General features: G+C 50.2%; 1 long non-coding RNA gene across 7 annotated transcripts in view; it reads left to right on the forward strand.

Moving 5' to 3' along the window:
- The window catches only part of LOC121023155 (uncharacterized), a 122,921-nt gene extending 117,642 nt beyond the window's left edge, over positions 1-5,279 (forward strand). For all 7 annotated transcript variants that reach the window (XR_005787260.1, XR_005787259.1, XR_005787257.1 and 4 more), the window contains one exon: positions 2,619-5,279. This is a non-coding gene — a long non-coding RNA (uncharacterized LOC121023155). The remainder of the gene's footprint in view (positions 1-2,618) is intronic.
- The last annotated feature ends 721 nt before the right edge of the window (positions 5,280-6,000 follow it).

Below are 6,000 nucleotides of genomic sequence, written 5' to 3' on the forward strand. Positions count from 1 at the left end.
TTGTCTTTGTTGTTGTTACTGTTCTGTGAACATGTTTTTACAAAAAAACACGGTGCCGTGACATGACCTTTGCTGATGAGGCAATGCTGGGTCCATTTGTTCATTCTTTTTTTTTTTTCTTTCAAATAACATTTGTCCCACATTATATATTAGGGATTTGTACTGGTGCTGAGGGGCTCAAAGGATAAATAATAGTCTCTGTCCTCAAGAGTCTCTGTCTGATGCCTTGTGGAAAGGCCAGCCCACATACAGAAAGAAAATGCTAAACAGAACACAATTCATCTTCAAAGGATCTAATTAAAGAATCAGAGCGAATATTTCCATAACTTTTTTTATTGTGATAAAATATACAGGACGCAAATTTACCACTTTAACCATTTTTTAAGTGGCATTAAGGACGTTCCCACCGTGGGCAACCATCAGCTACCGTCCATCTCCAGAACTTTCTTATCTTCCCAACTGAAAGTCTGTCCCCATGAAACGCTAACTCCCCATTTCCACCCCTCACCCACCAGCCTCTGGCGGCCACCGGTCTCCTTTCTGTCTCTATGAATTTGACTCCTCTCAGGAGCTCGTAGAAGTGGAATCTTACAGCGTTTGTCGTTTGGGGTCTGGCTTCTCCATTACTTTTTTTAATGGAAGGAAATATGACTTGCTGAAAAGAAAATGTCAGCCTTGTCCCTGACTGACTCACCACTTGGCTTGGCCCAGAGTAAGACGGTCAACTTTAGCGTGCTCAGCTCTCCGATAACGCGACCATTTTAGTATCTTTTCTTGAAGACCCCATCACAGTGTTGTGATATTAGTCCATTCGAGTTGATCGACATTATTATAGCCTTAAGAGGCTGCCACTCCCTGGAAACATGTTCCAGCCTCCCCCCCTCAGGGGGTGGTAGAGCGAGGTAAGCAGCTTGCAGGTGGGACCAGCCCCGCTGGCTTCCATGGGCTGCGTGTCTCACAGCGCTTCACGTGTGAGCACGTAGCAAGCCCTGCTAGTCCCTGAGCCCGGAGGCCTGCCAGAAACCCAGGCCCCGAGGACTCCCTTCCAGACGTGTGCTCTGAGCCGGGCTGTCTAAACTCTTTCCTCTGGAACCAATCAGACCCTCGCCGAAGGGGCCATATCTCACCGACTGCTTTTGAGTCACGTGTCATATTTGAGATCTGCCCTGGGTTGGGAGCGGAAACATTTTGGCTTGTCTCCACTGGAGTCGGGGCAAGGCCTGAAGTCATGAGGAAGGGTGGCTCAGGTTTCCCACTGTGTTTCTGGGGCACGTGGATATGCAGCTGAAATGTTGTACCTTAGGCAACAAGGGTGGTCTGCCGAGTACGAGTCGATATGGCGGCTCAGCTTCTTGGGGTTCATCTCTTCATGCCAGCAGAGCATAAGGTCCACGAGGGCTGAGCTGATCACCGCCGGATCCTCAGTGCCTTCCAGGGAGTCTGGAACAAAGTGTGACTGTGTCCTACAAACTGGAGGAGGTATCTGTTGTCAGGCTAGGGAGTGCGCCAATGTACGGAAAGTTACGTTGTCAGAAATAAGAAAAGGATACCGCTGATAAATGCACTCGTGCTACTTAACCAAGAAATATTCCCAATGATTGCAGTTCTTTAAACAACTAGAATGGAGACAAAAAAATGCTTTTCTTTTTAAAAAAAAAAATTTAATACAGTGTTTTATCCTAAAATAACATTATTTTTAAAAAAAGTTTTTTAAATGTTTATTTATTTTTGAGAGAAGGGGAGAGAGACAGAGTGTGAAGGAGGGGCAGAGAGAGAGAGAGAGAGAGAGAGAGAGGGAGACACAGAATCCGAAGCGGGCTCCAGGCTCTGAGCTGTCAGCCCGGAGCCCGAAGCAGGGCTCAAACTCATGAACCGTGAGATCGTGCCCTGAGCCGAAGCCGGATGCCCAACCAACTGAGCCACCCAGGTGCCCCCTAAAATAACATTATCGATTACCTTTCTTCTTACCAGATTTCACAGAAGCTTCTGGAGGTACCAGTGAAACACTTAGAACTGAAAGAGGAAATTAATGACTTGCGTTTTCAGGATACAAATATCCTGGTTTTCTAGGATGGTTAAACGCTAATACTGCCAGTGAGAATGTGAGGCAACGTTGGTGAAGCAACTGCCGTGTAACATTGTCTTGCGTAGGATTTTATTAGAAAAAAAGAAAAGAAAGCTGAGGTCTTGGAAAATATTAGAAAAGTATCTCTCTGCAGGGCTTACCACATAAGCACGTTGTTCTCATTCCCCAGTGGCTATGGTTGGTTTGGACCGGACAGTTCCGCCTTTGTCTCCAGGGTTTGGGCCTCGCTTCTGGTTTTTGACCACCCGCCAGCCATGCTGTCCTCATGGAAGTCATGCAGTGAGAGCTGACGTGGTCTGAGCTGACTCCTCCGGGGCCTTGCACAGATGTGAGGTCTATCACCAGCACGCCGCTGTCTCATGGAGGGTGCCGGGAAGCTGTGCGGGCGGGCCCAGCAGTGGCTAACGGATAGCCCAAGAACTGAGCCTTCCTCTAAGGTACCCCCACCCCCCGGAAGGTCAGCAAAGACCCCTCGAATGTTTTTTCTCCTTGCTTCTCTCCCCTTATTTGTGTGGTATACATCTCTTTTTAGCTTGCAGGGACCACGCCTAAACAAAGGAGCCAAAGATACACCCAAAATCGAAGCCACATCCCGTGTTCCCCAAAGATGATGGCTTTTCTGTTCCCCGCAGCTCATTACGAGGGCCCCTCACCGGACAATGGACCTCTCTGGGCCACCCAGCCGCGCAGGGGATAAGACAGCTTCTGAAATACAGAATATTTTTGGAGCTCTGATCCCGACTCCCACATCCGCAGCCCCTTTTGGACTAGACAGCCTCCTCCTCGGATTCTCGGTGGCTCATCACATCCCTCCATCTGTGACCAGAAACGGGCTGGGGGAACGAGTAGACAAGAAGGCCATCGCCGACCAGGCCCACAGCTTCCCAGAGGGAAGGCGGTTGGAAGCACAGCGGTCTGAGTATCAGCCGTCGCAGAGCAGGGGCTGAGGCAGGCGATGGAGGAAGACGGGAGGTGAAGCTGGCATCAGAGCCTTCCCTGGCGGAGCGATTCCCGAAGACACTGCTGATGAACTGCAGCCTGTCTGGGAGCCCCCCCGCCCCGGGCCCCCCGCCCCCTCCTCTTCTGTGCAGAGAAAGGTAGCCGGGGAGCTGTTGCATGGCTGGGGTGCCGTCTGCCCCGACCCCTATCGTTTCGCCTCTTGGCTTGGGTCCCAGGCCCCACGGTGGGCCGGTGGCTGGCTAAGGCCACAGATGAGCTGAGTAGCTACACGGTACGGCTTGGGAGCATTTCAGCATGGCGGGAAGGGAGTGTGCTTTGCAGGCGAATGGCCCCAGCGTCCTGGCCCAGCCCTCTCTCCTTTGAAATCCAACTGCATTCTGGCACTTTGCATTACTTAGGGTAACACGGGCAGCAGTAACAAAGAACCCCTCCGATGTCACAGCCTTAGCACTGATATTTACGTCCAGTTCAGGACAGTGGGTGACAGTCCTCAGGTGGCGATTCAGGAGCCCAGGCTCGCCGACCCCTAGGGCCTCGGAGATCTCCGCGCGGCGGGCGAGAGAAAGCGCAGGTTACATGAGCCTCAAACGACACACCTCACTTCTACTCACATTTCATTGTCGGGAGGATGGGGAAACGTGATCCGAGGGAGAACTTCGTGCTGTGGCCGGGAGGGTGCCAGTGTCGCTGTCACAATAATGGGGTAAACTTTCAAAGCTTCGGTTTCCTCGTCTGTAAACAGAGACGTGGAACCAACAGCCGAGAGTTACCAGGAAGACGAGAGCTGATGTCTGCGATGCGACTCAGCCAGTGCCTGACGTGGATCGGGGGCTGTGATTACAGCCAGAGGGACAGGGGCTGTCTCATCAGCTGGAGCCGGGGCGATCCAAGCTCATGCCCACGTGTCCATCCTGTGCTTCTGCAGAAAGAGGTTTCTTACGTGAGACTGTTATGCAACGTGCGTGCTGGATCGTGGTTAATATGGGAATGCTGGTCTCCGTCGTGATGATTATTAGGTAACGTGCATTACGTACTGTGATTATGTTGTAAATGCAAGTGAACCGCTCACTCTACCGAACGTCCCGTGGACTAAAATTCTGGGGGCATCGACGCAAGCTTTGGACTATTTTCCCATTGTTTGCTATCTTTGAAAAGGCCTTTGTTATCAGAGCGGTAGAGATCATTGCAAAAATTGCCAACACACAGATGGCTCTAAAGTGGAACTTAAAAGCCTTCTCCCCACACTCGGTGCCCCCTCTCTTACCGTTGTTGGATAAGCAACTATCGTTAACGCTTTCGGTAAATCCTTCCAGAAACACTCTACGTTTATACACAAGCATATTTAAGTCCTCTCCTTTTGCACAGAAGCAAATCATGCTAACGCGTTATTCCGCAACTCCTTTCTCTTTTTCTCTGCTTCCGCATCTGCTCTAACTCAATAGTATTCCATCGTGGAATGAGCCACAGTTTCTTTAACCAGCGACGAGAGGTTGAGTGAGAAGTAAAAAGGCATCAAACCCCTCTTTTCTCCGTGTGAGTTGATGGCTCACTCCCCACGCTGACCTCCCCACCAGATTTCAGGTGTCCTCTGAAATCACAGTCCCATCCGGGTGCACCCAGGGTCCACGTGCCTCCTACCGGGGCATCCCCTCAACATCCCAGGATGTGAATGGCTGTGGTCCAAAAAATGAGAATAAGGGCCTGGGGGTGGAGCAAGCTGTCAAAAGTCTTCAGGAACTCCTTCCTTGTGCCCATAGCCTCTAGCTGGCTTAAAAAGGTAAAACGCTCTTTCTTGTCCCCTCCGGGGCATGGGGTACGCTTGGTTCAACTTCAGAGATCTGGGCCCAGAGATTGGTGATCCGAAAAGGAATCCTACACTGTCGCTCAGGTCATTTGGATGAAGACTTCTTAATGGAGGGAGAAAACCAAGTGGTCCTTGCAACTTTGCGGGTTTTCACTGGGCATTTGGAGATCTCGCTGGTTCTGTGTTCAGCGAGGCTGTGAAAATGATTCTGTGCACACATCACTTGTCCAAGCCATGGGGACCCAACCGGCTTCGGCCCTAGAAGACTATCTTCCAGTTTTCAAATGTTCGTGTGCCACCTTCTGATTCCCTCTTTTCCATCTCTGCAGACGGCAAAGCCTTGGAGTCACAGGTTGGGTGTGTTTATATTCTTTGGAATAAACACATCACAATAAATAAACTCCTTTAAAAAAAAAAAGGCATGACCGTTGCCCCACCGCATCTTGGCAATTGCTGCCCAAGGGACTCGTAAATCTTTTCGAGGGAGATGTATTCCTTCGGACAATTTAGAAGGAGATTTGTGCTATAAGAAAACAACCTCTGTTGATTCTCCTGCATCAGCACAGGATGATATTTTTGGCCACAGTGATCCTCATGGAATGTTTTTTGCTTTTTCTGGAAAGCAGATAAATGCCTCCCTTCCCAATTACCACTGAGGATAAGTAGTAAAGAGTCAGGGAGCGTCCAGGGACTCCTGCTCTAGCAGATGTAGAGATCTTTTTATTGCCTTCAGTGCACTGGGCCAGGCTCACATTAGTCCTATTTTTAGCCTTTCGGACCGACTTGGTGAATCTGGCCTCCTTTTCCAACGGATCGTATTAACGAACTGCAGATGGGGCCCTAATTGATTCTTTTCTATCACAATTATTTGCAGGCAAATGTCCTCAATGTCTCCTTGGTGAATAGTCACCTAGTTTCTGAAAGCCCTGCTCGGTCTGGGAACAGGCTTTCTCTTTGGCTTGGACACCAGAGGAGAGACTATCCTAGAAGGATTCACTGATGCGCTTGGATGCATACACGGCATCTCTGGCGGGCGTGTTGAGGGTCTGGAATCTCGGCGGTTCTGCGTTCAGTTACACGGAGATGTTGGCACCTAGCGTCTCGGTGGACCAGGCAAGGGCTGCATTACTGGATGACGTTTAGAAGCATT

Source organism: Herpailurus yagouaroundi, unplaced genomic scaffold (genome assembly GCF_014898765.1).
Source record: "Herpailurus yagouaroundi ecotype Mexico unplaced genomic scaffold, PumYag 530, whole genome shotgun sequence".
NCBI classification, from domain to species: domain Eukaryota; kingdom Metazoa; phylum Chordata; class Mammalia; order Carnivora; family Felidae; genus Herpailurus; species Herpailurus yagouaroundi.